Genomic DNA, 17507 nt, shown 5'->3' on the forward strand with positions numbered 1-17507 from the left:
ATTCCTTCCAAAAGGATAAATAGTGGAGCTTTTGAAGGTCAGTTAAGATGTAAATGTCTTCCTTTGACCTATGTGCTAGAGACAGTTGTGGCTCACCAGAACTCTTTGTCATGCACACTGGCACTGTATGTCTCAGGTAGCGTAAGGAGCCTGTATTTAGTCGCATTAACTTCACCCAGTGTGATCATGTGACTGGGGGATCAAACCTGGAAAGAACTCCCAGATATATCTACCATGCACCAACAGACAGGGACTTCCCTCTGAAAGTTAGCAGAGGCCATTTCTTTAAAAGGAAGGAAAACATAATTGTGGTGGTTGCTCCCATCTCTCATGTAACAGATTAATATTTTCTTCAGCCCAAATGGCTACAAAAATGTGTTCTCCAGCCACTTGGGAAGTTTCCTTAGTATCAGACATAGGACAGTATGCAACAGAAAGTGCTGGAAAAAGGAATAGGTAAAAGTGATAAAGTAATACCACTTTGTAAAATGGAAAGACATTTTAAAAGATTCATTGTACTACATAGGAAAAGTAAAAAAAAAAAAATGGGAATAATGAGCAAACAAAACATTAAAGCCTTAAAATCTACTCCTGGGTTTATTTTTTAATATAAAAGTAATAAAAAAATCCCTGAGGCAGGATATAAAAGTTAAAAAGAGTACCATTTCCTAAACAGGCACTTGTAATAGGCCTTCAGGTTATTCTTTTGCTCTTTTGCCACTGTGTGGCAACTTCTGAAGAGGCTTCTAGGCCTTAAATCCTGAAAATCATTTCCAGAAAGAAGTAGGATGACAGATCCTACCCTTGTCCTGGCCTTCATTATTTTCTTTTGGTCAGTGGGTAGCTCACAAGGTGGATTTTTGGATTGCCCCTCTAATGTTCCTCATGCTGATATTCAACAATATAGGCAGGGCAGATGGATTAGAAGTACCTTGAAAATACATATTGCAATTGAAAAATGTGGCCCTAATTGACATCTCAGCGTGACAAAAATTATATTCTTGCCTTCCAAAAATAGTTGCATAATTGGTATCTCTTGATACTTTTCTGGGCAGGATTAAAAAAGAAATGGGTTTGTTTTCTTGTTGAATATTGAAGCTGAAAAAGTCTCATATCGATATTCAGCAATTCCAACTAATTTACTTGGATTTTTTTGAAAAAAGAAAGAAAAGAAAAGAAAAAGTATCAGTCTCGGGGAAACACCTTAGAAAAATTCTTTGGCATGATTTAATTCTGCCTTCCCTAGATTGTATGTTTGTGTATCAATTTGTGCAAAATAAGAAATATTAAGGTAATGAAGTTCCTCATTCAAGTTATATCACTATAATGACAGTTATGAGAATGAGAGAGAGAGTCACCTAATGCTGTAATTAATATTACTAGTTAGACTGCCTTACATTCTGAGAGAGTATAAAGAAGCAAATAAATTATGTCTATAGAAAAAATTGCTACTAATTCATAAGACACTACTCCCAAGGTGAAGACAGTTATGAGACTGATCTTCCACCTTTTTCTTAAAGACAACATATGAAGATAACACTTTTTTCTGTTTTCAAGACTTTGCCAAATACTTTTTTCTGCTCTTCTTTGGAATCATATTCTCATTGATGGGCCATGTTTGGCTGTCATAGTGTATTTTTGGTTCTCTATGTACTCCAGAATAATTTCCAAACTAATTGTGCCACACTGCTCATTGGGAAGATTCACACTCTCTTTTCAGATAATTTTATCTGGCCCAGAGTGTCACAATCCACTAGTGAATTAAATCTGTGTTTCAGTGCTCTCTGGAAAAAAGGGATAACTGCCTTGGAAATGCTCAGATCTGAACTGCTAACCTCTTATTCTCCAAACGGAATGAAAATGGTCGCTGCTTATTAAAAATGACCTCAGGTCTCTTCTAACTTCCAAATATGAGCCTCACATAAATGTCCTAGGCTACACTCTTCAAGGGACTACATTCTCAATTTCAATAGAAGAGATGATTTAATTCCAGACCAAGGCAAGTTCTGTGGATTCTTTTAATCCACTAGTATAGACAGAATTGCTCCTGATTCTCCCTACTGCTCAGCTCAATACTTTGTGAAAAACCAACAGACACAGTTCCAAAGAATTGTATAAAAGGAATAGTGATCTTTCTTAAGGCCCCAAAATTTTTCATGGTGCCATGGAGGCTGGGAGACTGAAAAAGGGGAACCTCCTTAGGGAGTTATACATTAAAGACTGTTGTCCAGTTTGAAATGTGAGTGAACTACGTTATTTGTGCAAATTTCTATTGAAGTAAGAGTTCTGGAATCCTTTGTTGAACTCAGGGACATGTGGACTGTAGCTACTACTTTTAAACTAAATTCTAATTCAAGCTTTCTTCTTCTCATTGTAAAGATGAGAGTAGAAAGGAGGACTTAGATGTACTTTTCTTCTTTTTGGAGTAGATAGTGTCACTGAAGTTAACTTCTCATTCAAATTCCTGGTATATGAAGGCAAAAAAATTAATATGCTACACAATGCACTGCTTTGCTTCATCTTGAACATCCTCTCCACACAGGCTAGAAAAGTACTGTGTTTTCATACATACATATGAAATCATCAGGAAGGGTTTTGTTTGCACTCTTTTTTCCTTGTGTGTGTTTTTTTTTGGTCTTTTTTTGTTTGTTTGTTTGTTTGCTTGTTTTCCCTGTAAGAATGGAGTCAAATAAGTCTTTCTGGATTATGATCCTTGATTTCAGCAGCATTTGAGTTGATGAATGGAAAGAGGGCAGCTAGATTTAAATAAATTAGACTGACACAAAAGACATGGAAAAAATAAAACCCTGAAGGTCTTAAAAACTCTTAAAATATCCTTAAAAACTCAGTGCAATTGAAATCCAAAGAAACAGGAAAATATGAACACAAATATACTGCTGACTTACAGGTGATTTATTCTGTGTTTTTTTCTGTAGATGGCTTTGAGAATCCTGGAATTTTCAAATCATAAAACTAATACTGGTAGATATTTTGGGAGTAGGATAGAAGTATTCTTAAATATGATATCGTGACCAAAAAAACTATTTTGACAAGTATATGTACTTTTGAATTTCAGTGACCTTCACATGTTCTAAATGAACCTCCAGTATTCATAAGAGCAAGCTCTCAATAATTATCACCCTGTTAACCATTCAGGTTCTTATGCCTTCGGAAATCTGAACTTTGGAAATTATATAGAAATTATTTTCTCACAATCATTAAGTACTATTTACTGAATTTCCTGTTGAAAAAGTAGACAGTACCACCTTGAATTACTCTCCATTCCTGAATATTTAATTAATATGGAACTTGAGTGTGATTTAGATGTCCTGGCATTATGTGTGTCATTCTACTGTAAATAAATAGATGCTTTAACTTCACCAGTGCACAAAGTTAAATGTCAGAAAACTGTATTTGCATATTTACACAGAATAATTACATGCTGATCAGAACAGTGTAATTAGGGATACTAACATAAAATGTTAACTAAGAGCCCATGTATTTGCAGAAATAAAAAAGAAATCAATGGGAGCAAACAATAAAAAAAGATGCTGAATGTTTACTGTCTGCTGTGTAAAGTAAAGCACTGCAAAAACTTATAGAATAACTGTAATGCTCTTCAACCAGGTATTTAAATTAATTCTTACCTGTTAAAATTATCATATATTCTCTTTATTTCTATTTTTTTTTTTGAGAGCTCTTAACAACACAATGGAGAGCTGGAGATCTTGACTGACCTAATGTATTTAAATTTCCCTTATGGGGAACAGGATTTGAAGTGCTTGGGATTATAATCGAAATGAATTTGATGGTTCATCTCAGCCTCTAATGGATTACAGTATGAATGTCATCAACTTTATATTACAGTAAAAAGTGTGATCGCCTTCTGTATTTAGAAATGGCTGAAGTCCATCTTTTGATCCCAGAAAGAATGCAGAGAGGGAATGAATATCAGTCTTCATTCAGAAGAGTCTATTTGCTGAGCACCCACTTTCTGAAGAAACATTGCAAATATCAAATTAACCCCAAGATGTGAATCATAGTTTTGCAATGCTGGAATGAAATGTTGATATGCAAGATGTTAGTAAAAAATGTTTCTGTTGATAGTTGTCCATTTTTCTCTTTTTATTTTCAGATGCTTTTTGAATCCTGCATCTGTAACTGGAACTGTGTGAAGTATGGGTGAAATTGCAGTTGAAAAACTAAAAATTTGAGACAATAACACATACCAGCTTTAAGAAGCAGATTGGCTTCAGCAATGTCTGTGTTTTCCCTTTGTAATATGCATTCACTATCTGTATGACATTTTCTGGCAGGACTTTTTGTGGAAATAGATAATATTAGGATAATAGAATACGATAGTCACGTGAAGTGAGTTCACTAACATAATTCACATTTTCAGTCAGGCAAAAACAACTGTGTCAACATAACTTCAATTTGATTTGATTCCTGTTTTGAATTTCAAGTACTTAACAAATGGCTCACAAGTAACTATTCTTAGAAATTATATGTCAAATCACTATCTAAAGATATATGTGGAAAAATAGTCATAGCTCGTAATTAACTCATAAACAGGAAAAAGAAGCAAAACTCATCTAATAGAACTATTTGTTAGGAACTGTGACTTCAGCTTTAATTTTTATAAACTGGACTTTTCTGTTTTGCTGTGATACCTATAAAATTTAAGTTTCTATGTTTTGAATGGTACCAGGCTGACCAAACCGTGAATTTAGCCTATATATCCATCTGTGTGCTAGACATTTTGTCCAGAAGGATCCTGGGTGAGCCAGTATTGAAAGCTTTAATGAAATCCAAAAAGTTTACATCAACTGGCTTCTTTTGATCAGCTACGTGGGTTATCTTGTCATAAAAAGCAGTCAGGTTTCATAAGCAGGACTTCTGTCTCATGAAGCTGTGCTGGCTGTGATCAATGACAGCATTGTGTTTCAAGTGTTTTTCAATACTTCCCTAAATAATCTTCTCCATACCTTTACCAGGCACTGAAGTGAGACTGACAGGTCTGTACTTTCTGGGGTCCTCCTTCTTGCCCTTCTTAAAAATTGGGTCAACCTTTTCCAGCTTCCAGTGAGCTGGGACCTCTCCAGATTCCCAAGACCACTCAAAAATCATAGACAGAGGTGTTGCAATGACATCAGGCAACTCTTTGAGGATTATAGGATGAATCCCATCAGGCCCCATAGATTTGTAGGGATCCAGCTGGAGCAGTAGATCCCACACAACGTCAGGTCAACTGGAAGCTGATCTTTCTCACAGCCATGGTCCTCCAGCTCAGGTCCATCATCCGTGTTGAAGACAGAGGCTAAGAAAGCATTAAACACCTTGTAAGGTGACCATCCTCATCCTCTAATGGGCCAATGATATTTCTATACTGCCTGTTGCCATTAATATATTTGAAAAAACTCTTGTTCCCCACATTTCTGGGCAGCTTCAACTCCAGTTGAGCTTTGGGTGCACAAACTTTCTCCTTACAATGGCAAGCAGCATCTCTGTATTCTTTCTATGTCACTTGACCTTGCTTCCACAGGGCATACACCTTCCCTTTTTTTGCCTTATTTCTAAGAGAAGATCCTTGCTTAGCCAAGCCAGCCTTCTGCCTTGTCTGCAGGAAATTGCCTGCTGCTGTGCCCTTAGGAGGTGATGTTTGAAAAGTGACCAGCACTGGTTGACCCCAGCACCTGCAAAAACATTTTCCCAGAGGACCTTAATTCCCTGAACAGACTGAATTCTGCTCTCCTTATGCCCAGGGTTGAGGGCTTTCTGGCTCTTGTCCTCCTTTCAACAAAGAGTTTAAACTCAATCACTTCATGGCTGCTCTAACCGAGATGGTCACCAATCTCCACTTTGCTCGTGAGATCCACTCTGTTGGCAAGCAGCAGGTCAAGGAGAGCACTTTTCTTAGTTGGCTCCCTTGGGACCTGTTCCATCAAGTTGTCATCCAGGTCTTTTGGGAATCTTCTGGCCTGAGTTGTAGCACCTGTGTGATATTCCCAGTTAATTTCTAGCAAGTTGAAGTCCCCCATAAGGACAAGGACATTGACTTGGAAGTGTCTCTTAGTTCCTCAAAGAATAGTTCTTTGGCGTCATTGTCCTGGCTGGGAGGTCTATAACAGACTCCTACCATGACAACCACATTATTTGTTTTCCCCTTCATTCTCACCCAGAGGCTCTCAACTGTGCCGTTGCCAATGTGAGCTCCATACATTCTAACCCTTCCATTACACTGCGACCCCTCCACCTCTTCTGCCCTGCCTATCCCTCCTAAAGAATCTGTAACTCTGCAACACAGGACTCATCCCACCAGGTTTCACTTATGCCAATATCACATCTCTTGGACTGGGCCAAAGCTTCGAGCTTCTCTTGTTTGTTCCTCATGCTGTATGCATGTGTAGAAATATTTCAGGTGTGGTGCATTGTAGCTAATACCTCGTGAAGCAGATTAAAGGATCCCATGAGTGCTTGTTTTCTCAAGTTTTGGCACACCATCTGTGTATTTTTGTTTTAAACATTTGTTTTGGTTTTAACCTGGGACTCAAGAGTGAAAAACTGTAGACGAATATTTCTGTGTCCTGCAGGTGAAGAAAATGTTTGCAGTGACCCTCTCTCTGGGAAACTGCCAGATGATGTGTAGGTCAAGATGATATGACTTAAGCTTCCTTAGGCAAATCCACCATGAAAGATCAAAATCACTTATGGGGGTTAAACACAAATGAAATGTCACTTTGCTCACTTTCTAATCCTCAAAAGTTTCATAAGATGCTATATATTTTCTCTGAAGGCATTTTCTTATTGCACTACCACAGCAAATATCTGATTTGAATATGTAAGAGTAGAAACTGCAGAATTAGAGTGGAGGGTATTCTTAGTATCTGCTGATGAACTAGGGACTAGTCATGCCCATGATCAGCCTCATTGGACATTTATAAACCCAGATGAGGACAAAAAAATCACAGAATGGTTAAAGTTGGAAGGGATGGCAGTGGGTCATCTGGTCAAACCTCCCTGCTCGTCTTAGAGCACATAGCAGAGGAGTGCAGCCAGACTGTTCTTGAATATCTCCAGTGAGGGAGACTTCAAAACCTCTCTGGGAAATCTGTTCTAGTGTTTGCTCACTCATATTCAGAGGGAGGTTCCTGTGCATTCGTTTATGCCCGTTGCCTCTTTTCCCATTTCTTGGCACCACCAAGAAGAGCCTGGTTCCATCCTCTTGACACCCTCCCTTCGAATACTTAGAGACATTGATGAGGACCCCTCTCAGTCATCTCTTCTTGAGACGGAGCAGGCCCAACTCTGTCAGTATATCCTTGTAAGGAGATGTTCCAGTCCCTTAAGTATCTTTGCTGATGGACCCACTCCAGGAGCTCCGTGTCTCTCTTGTACTAAGAAGCCCAGAACTGCACACAACACGCCAGATGCAGCCTCACCAGGACTAAGTAGAGGGGCAGGATCACCTCCCTCTACCTGCTGGCACAATGTTTTTCCTAATGAACCCCAGGATATCACTGACCTTCTTGGCCACGAGGGCACACTGCTGGCACATGGACAGCTTGTTGTCCACCAGGACTCCCACATCCTTCTTCACAAAGCTCCTTTTTAGCAGATTATACAGCAGCCTGTGCATGGGGTGCAGGACCCTGCACTTTTTTTGTTGAATTTCAGATTCTTCTTTGCCCATGTCTCCAACCTGTTGAGGTCCTTCTGAAGGGCTGCACAGCCCTCTGAGGTATTGGCCATTCCTTCCAGCTTTCTGTCATCAGTGAACTTGCTGGAGAGGCATCTAGCCCCTCATCCCAGTCATTGATGGATAAGTTAAACAATACTGGGCCCAGTATTGAACCTAGTTATTTGTTAAATAACTACATATATATTGAAAAGAAGAAGAAATTAATAAAATGTTGTTATCCCTGCTCTTAGAAAAAAAAACAGTGAACTCGTGCAGGACCTTGAAAATTTGTTGATGATGAAAATTGAATGACTGCATGGGTGACTCTGTAGCAGAAGAAAAGAGGAAATGCTTCCCTACCTTGCAAGGGCACTGTTCATACCTGGCATTGAGGTAAAGGATCTTAAATTTTGCTTCTTAAATGCAGAGCAAATTGGACTCTGGGAAATTATTGGAATAAGTTCTATAGCTGACTTTGAACCTTGAACATCTGAAGCTACCATTTGTCAAGAGTTAATACCTTCTAGGACTGGTGGTAGAAATAGAGATATGCCTTCCACATGGAGTAGCACAGAAGTGATGGTCCAGGTTTCTATAGACTGAGCATAAAGTTTTTTCCAAAAACTAGAACTTCACAGTCGTAGACTAATGACAAATTGTGTTCCAGAAGAGAGAGCAGAGCTGTGCTGGGCCACCGGTACATTTTTTCTTTATACACCTGTCCTGGCAGATATAGCAAATGACATGAAAAACTACAGCCACAAAAAAATGGCCAGGGAAATAATTGTTATATTACTTGAATGCATAACCTGCTCTCTTTTACTCCTAGGAAAGTTTTCTGTTCCTCACATGAACTCAGTATGTTCAGGAGAAGAATAGACTGGAAAAGGCACGTGAAAGGAAGTATTTAATTTCCCCAGGTTTCTGAATAAATATTTCTGGTTGGTAAATTTGCCTCTGATTAAAGACCTTGTATTTGAAGTCAGTTCCAGGTGTCACCAGCTACAACACCATGAGATTTATGGATAGCCAGATTCTGTTGGTCTTAATGACAGAATACTTTTCAAAATGAACTTTCATGGCTTTTGCTTCTGATTTTAGGACAAGCATAGGACCAATTTCTATTCAACAGCAGCCACAAATAAGCCTGTTTTCGTAGGCTGCATGTTAGTGTTCAGTGTTCCTCAGAACATGCAAAAATCCCCAGCAAGAAAATTTGAGCTACATTAATTACTAAATGAACCTAGAGCACATCTTCAGTAAAAACATAGAGACAAGTAAAACATTGATTTTATGGGATAGAAAGAGATTATCTGTATAGGCCCTCTGAGGATGGCATTCTGTAGAATACCTTAGGTTCGGATGATGGACTTGTGATTGCCCATAGACTTTTATAGCCACTGCAGCCTTTCAGACAAGACACAAGAACACACTGACATGAATTCCAGGAACATGTCTGAATGACATGAAACCCTTTCAGTGTTTTTGCAACCCCCAAGAACTAGATTTAGATTTCTCCTTCCTTGCTCCTTCATAATGCAGATTTCCAAAACCATAGACCATTTTCCTGTTTTCTAACTTATCCAGGTTTGTATCTGCTCTCATAACATATTAACACTCTTGTTCTGAAACAGTTTTCATGAAAATATATCTTGAGAAGCAGGCTATTTTGAAATTGATGCTTTCTTTTCCTTCATGTATCTCAACTACCATGGACCATATTATACATTTTTACTTTCAGCCTGTGCTTCTACATGTCGTCTGCACATCATTCACAGACTTTTGGTGAAAGCAGCCAAATCTTTCTGATATCTGTAATTCAGATCTTCCATAGATTAACAAACACACCTTTACATACGTATCAATGCAAAATTCAAGCAAAAGACAATGGAAGAAGACAATCTAACAAATGCAGTGTTGTACAATGATAGTACCTAGGGCCCCATTTGTCATGCATTTAAATTATACTTATTTATAACAGTGATGACCATATGAGTTTCATATTGGGTCTGTCTGAGATGGAGTTAATGTTCCTCATAGCAGTCCTCATAGTGCTATGCTTTGAATTGGTATCTACGAAGTGTTGGTAACACACCAGTGTTTTGGCTACTGCTGAGCAGCAATGGCTCAGCATCACCACTGTCTCCAACATTCCGCCCTCACCAGTAGGCTGGTGGTGGGCAAGATCTTGGGAGGGGACATAGCCAGAATAGCTGACCCACATTGACCAAAGGGATATTCCGTACCATATGATGTCTTTTCAGCAACAAAACCTAAGCGAAAGAGAAGGAAGGGCTCGGGGAGAGGAGGGAAGCTTTTGTTATTTTAATGTCTGTCTTTCAGACCAACCTTGGTGTCTGCTGAAGCCCTGCTTCCTGGAAAATAGCTGGACATGGCCTGCTGGGTAGTAGAAAATAAATCTTTTATTTTCTTCTGCTTTTGCTTTATTAAACTGCCTTTATCTTGACCCACAAGGGTATTTTTTCATCTTATTTTCTCCCTCTCCTGTCCTGCTCAGAAGGGGAGTAATAGAGTAGCTTGGAGGGCACCTGGCATTCAGCCAAAGTCAACCAACCACAAGTATGAACAATGTTAATTCAAGATTTCATCTCATTTGTTACTATAATATGACATTATGTGATAATTCTGTGCATGAAGATATGCCAAACAGTCAGTCTCTCTTAGTGGCATTGGACACTGGCTTTTCAGTAATGAACTGTTGACTTCTTAAAAAAAATTATTTTTGCCTAACATTGCTAGTAAAATGAATAAAATTATTTGTCTATTGAAACTGGAGATTTTGTAAAAGACTTTCATATAGTAGTTGGATTCAGAGCATTTTCAGAGGTAAAACTCTAAACTATGAAGAAGATATATTTAATGAAAAAAAAGTATTACTTTTGATAAGCCTTCAAGGGAATTCATTTTAGAATAAATCCATGCACACTATACCTGTTACCTGCCTAAAGTTCTCCTGTCTCTCAAAAACCTGATGCATGGTAATTTTTCTGTATTGTATACTACGTAGTGAAATGTGCATTCTTCTTAACACATAATTAGTTCTCTTGGGTCTTACAAAAATTGCAGTTCTTATACACCTGTGGCTAGCACAAAGTAAATTTGAGAATTGAAAACCTTAAGATCATGTCAATCTCTACAAGCTGCCCTCTTGTGATAAGCATAGACTTGCACATTGAATGTTTTATTGAGCTACTAAATAAATAAATTAATAAATCATCCTGCCCTGGAACTCAAGATCCAAAGATGTATTATAAGTTAAAACATGCAATCTCTTGCAAAACATTTTATACAAATATGTTCATGTTTAAGACATTAGGGCTGAGTTTGGAGCTGGAAACTTGTCTTGGTTTGAGATTGTTCCCCTGGGAGCCAGGGCACCTAGAGGTGATTGGGTCCCAGAGCAGTCTCCCCTGAAGGACCAATCACTGCTCGTTTTGTTCGCTCCTGTGAAAAATCAGATATACACAACCGCTGGAAGTTGTTGGCAGAGTCTATCTGCTGCTGTGTCTGAGTGAGTGTGTGAGAGACAATAGCCGAGGGGTGGACGGAGGCTGCTCTCCCCCCACTTGGGGGGGCCCCCGTGCCCCCACAGCTCTGGCCAAGCTAGGGCTGAAGGCAAGATGTAAGAATGAGTGTCTGTTGTGAGGGAAGGGATTCACAGCACCTGAAGGCAAGCGAGAGAGAGAGAGGCGAGCTCCTTGTGAGGAGGCCAGGCCCTCTTTTTGCCCCCCCTTTCCAGCCAGACTGCAGAGCAGGAACTTTTGTTCCCCTCTCACTGTAAGAGTGGAGGGAAGGCTCAGCATTGGAGCCGAGCCAGGAGATGGGCCGGTGGAGGCTCAATGCCAGACAAGAAAAACCCCAGGTGAAATTGGAGACGGACCGAGGCCGGTTCGGCGGTGCCTACGTTGGATTTAGACATGGCTACCGAAATGGAAACTACAGCAGCTACGGAACCGGTGGGGAGAGAGAGAGAGAAAGAGAGTCACACAGCAGAGATGGGCATGGAACCAAGAGAGCACGGATTCAAACTATTTTTCTTGGACTTTGTAAGGAAGATGAGACTTCAGTAAACAGCTGGAGGTTGGTGGGAGGTGGATCAGAGAAAAACCCTTTTCCCTGAACACTCCCATGAGAGAAAGACTGCTTACCTATCAGCCTGAGGGCTTCTCCTGGACTGAATTAAGGGAGGGGCTTAGAAGGGTGATAGAAGTGTGTAATATTGTATGTATATAGTTGCTTTTAGCGTGTACAATAGTTATTTGTGTAGAATAAATGTATATATCTTCCCTTTCCCCCTACAGAGGTGTGCTTGCCTGAAAGTTTCTCTTCGGTGTTGAGGTAAAATTGTGGGAAGGAGAGGGAAGCTTGGAGATTGGATTTTTATTTTTGTGGTGGTCAAACCACCACAAAACTGGAGAACTGAGAACTCTGATCTCTTGTGAGTTTCACATGAAGATAAATGAGGAGAAAGCTCTTAGTTATGCTCACCTGTTTACCATTGAAGAGGGAGGCTTCTATATGTTTTCCCAGTTTGATAAATATAAGACACTAAAGTAATTACAGAATGCATACCAGAGGGTTGGCCAAGGTTATTTATCTGAATAGTAGCGAAAAATTAAGAATAGTAATGTTTCATTGAGTGAATTAACCTACTGAATATATGACATTTAATTACTTCATAGGGACCTTGTAATTACTACTCAAGCCAGAAAAGATGAAACAGTGTCAAGATCATCAGAACAAGGTATGAGTTATTAATGAAAAGGTGCTATCAGTTTTGAGGTTTACTCCCCAGGTTGGATGATTTTGTTCTGTCTCAGTGGTTAACTGTTTTTGGCAAGATCTAAAAATTACATGAAAAATTTCTTCTGTGGGTTCAGCAGCATCACAGTGGGCTATGGGATCCTTCTTTTCTAGATGACTGTTTCAAATCAAACCTCAGAGAGGACTGAATTGCTTTGATCTATGTGAAACAAACTTGGTGATACATGGCTGTTGACTCATGAAAGGAAACATTGGAGCTATAAAGATATTGCTGTTTGCAATATCTTTTTGAAATCTTAGCTAAGTAATCTAACCCAGCTATGCTCAAATGTTGAATGGTTATCTTAATTTTCTCTGATTTTTAAATGTTGTTGTTTTATATGAATAAAGAGAGGATATCATGAGCAGTAAATTGTCACTTTATTAAGTACTGCATTTGCTTTTAAAAATCTACAATTCTTATATACATTCCTGAAGTCTGCCATTTCCCCCCTCATGTATTAGAGTATTGGGATCAATCCAGTAGATAAAAAAAAGACCAGATATTCTAAAACGTGTGTGTAGGAAGCATTTTTAATTGTTCACACTCTTATAACAATATTAAATCAGTCTTTTGAAAATTAAGAGTAAAGGCCTATGATCTATTTGCTAGCTGTTAGCACCTTTTTGTTTTCAGATATGTGCAGAAAAAGGGGAGGGGGAGAAGGTGGAAAGTGAAATTTTATTGGAATTTGACAGCTTTGTATTTTCTGGAATTCCTATAGAAGCATATAAAACAGTAGCAGGTATTTGAAAAGTTTCCTTGCTGTACTGCAATGAGCAGATGATTTGTTGCAGTGCAGCTAATAGACTTATGTTTGCCCATCTTTAGACTATCATCTAAAAATAAATTACATTCCATGATTTCTTTGCCCACTTGGTCCCATTACACTGAAGACTTGTTTTATGGAGGGAGGAAAAGGAGTGTGTCTGTGTTTATGCATGCGGATAGTCATCCTAAAATTTAGCTGGAAATGGTCTTTAGATGCAATGGAGTTAGCTTTGGAGTACTAAAGTAAGTCTTGAATGTAGCTTGCTCTTAAATACATGTCTGAAATTTCTGTTGTTTTCTTATCTAAAGTGAAAAACCTACTGACTGCGTAAGTGATGGAATTAAAAAACTATCTGTGCTTGGTGCATTGTGTGTGCATCTATGGGAAGATAGATAAAAGAGTGAGATAAAGACCTCCATGGAATTATGTGATTAAAAGATGATGAAACTGTTGGAGTAAATCCAACCTAAAATTATTTGACTTTCCCTAAATTGATTTGGAAATTACTAAATGAAAAAAAATATATAATTTAGGAATAGAAGGAAATTAGTATCTTTAAATTTCAATTAAAGAAGAAAGGAAGGAGCAAGAAAACAGGATATGATGTGGTTGAGTGGAAACAGCCAAAATGTATAAAGCTGAGGAATGAGAGTGAACATAAGACAATCTGTCTGTGAATGGGGAGGAGATGGGAAGAAAATAGTAGAAATGCAAGTCCTTAGACAAGGACTAAGTCTAGTGGTACTCAGCACTAATTTCTACTGGGAGTTGAAAGGATATTTCTAAATGTCTTTTGAAGTAGATAAGAGTTTTACTCCTCATTTATCTGAAGCCAGGGCTATTTCAGATCTTTTCCCTGATAACAGTCCATTTTGAATCAGATTATGAGACTCAGTGTGTTTTAGTCTAGATACCTGCTCAATATACTCTGTGATTCTCTAAAGCATATTCTGAAAATGTCTCCTACTAAATTTTCTACTTCATTTTGTCATTAACATATATTTGAATGACTTGTACATGATTGATCTGTCCTAATGTAGTCACTTTGAAATTAGACACCCAATCTGAGCTACCCTTCCATATTTTCTTTATATTAAATAAACCTGCACACAAAAATGTCAGTTCAATTAATCTTGAAATATGCTTTTAAAATATGTTAAATGTATTGCCCTCCAAATTTGCCTCTTTAAGAGATTAGAATTACTAGTTGAAACTTTTGTGTGAAGCTCAATCAGAAAAACCTTTCCCCTTTTGTTTTATTATAAGAAGTTCCTTTCTTTAACTAAAAATATATGTTTGCTTTTCAGGAATAAGATTGATTTGGAGTCTCTATATTTTACATTTAATTTACCTATTTCCTCCCCATCTTTTATCTTTTAGATGTATTCTGCTTAATGTTTTTGTGTTTCTACTTATTTCTTACCCTTGTGCCATAAAATCACTTATACTGGGAGAGAAGCTTCAAATAACAGTTGTAGCATTTGAGCCTCAAAGGTTCAGTGAAGGCAAAGTAAACCAGAAGTCTAATAAAAATTATGAAACACAGAGTATGTAGGATGTTAAATTAAAAATCCCTGAGGAATAAGGTTAATTTCCAATAGAAATTTCATAAGAAAGAAGTATTCTTTTCTAAACCCTGTTTCAAGGCAAGTATAACTTTAAAATTGAGAGCTATTGCCTGTGGGTCGCTTGTGGGTATATTGAGTATCTCAAGTTAAGTGTCCTGCTTTATGGACTATCTGGATGAGGCTAAGCTTCCATGTGTGAGCTGAAGCAACCACTATCTAATACAAGTTTCTAAGTTCTTACACTCATAAGAAAGTCCAAAACTCTGCATTTTCACTAGAGACCATTTATTTAATTTTCAATACATTCCCACTCCCATCACTTCTCATTCCTTTTGATAAAATATGTTCAATGAGTCCTTCCATTTAGCTGAAAACATTGTTTTATGAGCAGTAGTGAATGTATCAGGTTTCTTGACTTCAAAGGTTTTCTACTCTACCTATTTCTCAAGATCTCACCAATATCCACCTCGGTTTTAGTTCAGCTGGGAGGAATAAAGAAAGCAGGAAACAATCATTCAACTATGTTATTCTATCTATGATTATGTTCTACTTTCTTATTTTCAATAATCTCAGTGAGGAAGTGAAAAAATATAAGGCAATGACTGCATACCACTGACTTATCTCCTTACTTTTCTTGCAGTAGATTGCTCATTTTAAGTTTTGCTTTAATGAGATGGTGAGTACCCAGTAGAAGAATATGTTATATGTCATTGCTGTGCTTGTTGAATAGAGATTCTTCTGAATGCCCAGCTGTGAAGGCCAACTCTCTAATTTAAGCTTGAGACACTCATGTTTTTTCATTCTATTAGTCTCTAAACTTTCAGCCATAAATTTGAGTGGAAACACAACTGGAGTTTATAGCTCTTGAAATAAAAATCTCATGCTGTTAAATTTTTTAGGTAAAGAACCATTTTCTGCTGCTGAGGGTGTGAAACTTAGACAAGACTGTTGCAAAGTGTTTGTCATTCTACAGAGATGAGAAATTATTGATCTGCCCTTCATAGGAGAGTGGAAACGGTACACACTAGTTTTTATTCCTTTGAATCTGCAGTCCCTCAACCTGTGTTGCTGGTACTAGTCTTGTGCTTCATACTGGAGGGATTGCAGAAATCACCAGCTGTGCGGTAACTCACGCTCTTCATACATATAGAGAGATGCATCATGTGAAACTTCTTTGTGCAAGACAAATTGGCAGAAGAGGTAGTCATACCACCAGAGTGTAGTCCCATAACATCTGAAAGGTACGTGCTGTTTTCGTTCCCCAAAAGAGAATCTCAAAAATCAGCTATAAAGGGGACTAAGATGGATAGTGTGACCATCCTTTCTGTTTGCCCTGGTTGAATTCAACCTGGAAAACATTTCTGGATTTTTCTGTTTACTCTCAGAAGCTACTTCTTTCTTATGCTTAGGCAGACTTCGAGAAACTGTATGTTGCACTCTGCAATCATTATACTGTCCATAACTGCATGAGCTGCAGCTAATTAATCTGTTATGCAGTGTACACGAAAACATAGCTAACAATACAGCATTTCCTAACAAGCAACAGAGAGCACAGGTCTGTGTATGGGTTAACATCAGTCAAACAGTTCATATTTTCCCAAAACATCTACTTCCTACTTGATAACACAATCCTCTACCACGTGTTCTAAGTTCAGACATGAAGGCGAAACTAACTGTAAGGGCAAAGAGGCAAGGAATTGATTTAACTTTCAGCCTGTCTTCCTGTTTTGGAAAAAAAAAAATACCCCGAATTCATTTGACTTATGCTAGTTAAAGGTGTCTTTGGCACATACATAAATATCTCTTGCACAGAAGAAAAATGTGACAAAAGGGCAAATAGTAAAATGCAATGCTGAGCATGTTTATGCTGAGTCCTAGTTTGGGATATAGGGACAAGGGCTGTGTTCATGGTTTTAAAGGGAGAAGTGTACACCTGCTTTAGAGAAATACTGACTTGCAGCTGCACTGTACTTTATTTCAATAGATTCCCACTGCTCTGATTAAAAGGTGCTATTCCACAGCCACATTATCTCATTCGCTTTGAAAGGGAAAGCAGCAGACTTGATCAAAACAAGCATGCCCATGGCTGCATTCTCAGAGCCACTCTCACTGAAGAAGCAGAGGAAGTGAATGAGAATTACTCTTTGCTAGAATTGTTAAATAAGCATCTGATAGTGAAAATGCTTCTTACCTCTTATTTGTTCTCCATTGTCATGGAAGAATCAGTAGTCCTGACAACTATCAATGTTCTTAAACTCTCCCTTCTCTCCACTGGGTTTCTATGAAAGTTCTGTCTGTGGGGACCATAAAATTTTTGTTAGACTTTCTTGCTGCCTTCCAGAAATTAATAGTAGGGGTGAATATGAGTTTGTTGAATAGACTGGAAAGCAATTTGCAGTTTTTCTTCATATTCTTGAAGAGAAATGACAAATTAATTTTGTTAAGAGATCGTATTTTTCTTTGACTAATTTAAACTCCGGCTGTTGAGAAGTGCTTGTGAATTATGCCAAAATTCCTAACCTAAGGATGAACAATGATTTCATTGAAATTCAACTATTGTTGATTAGAAATTTTCAACCGCCCAAGAAGAGAAGCCCATCATCTTGCTGCACTGAAGTTCAGCTTTAGAATACCTAATTGTCACACATACTGTAAGTGCAA

At 38.1% G+C, this 17507-nt stretch overlaps 1 long non-coding RNA gene across 1 annotated transcript; it reads left to right on the top strand.

Moving 5' to 3' along the window:
* Nucleotides 1-3074: 3074 nt before the first annotated feature.
* On the top strand, nt 3075-16574 carry LOC135409710 (uncharacterized). The gene is made up of 2 exons (XR_010428329.1): nt 3075-10085; nt 10200-16574. It is a non-coding gene; the product is annotated as an uncharacterized LOC135409710 (long non-coding RNA).
* Nucleotides 16575-17507: the final 933 nt, after the last annotated feature.

This window comes from Pseudopipra pipra, chromosome 2 (assembly GCF_036250125.1).
Source record: "Pseudopipra pipra isolate bDixPip1 chromosome 2, bDixPip1.hap1, whole genome shotgun sequence".
NCBI classification, from domain to species: Eukaryota; Metazoa; Chordata; class Aves; order Passeriformes; family Pipridae; genus Pseudopipra; species Pseudopipra pipra.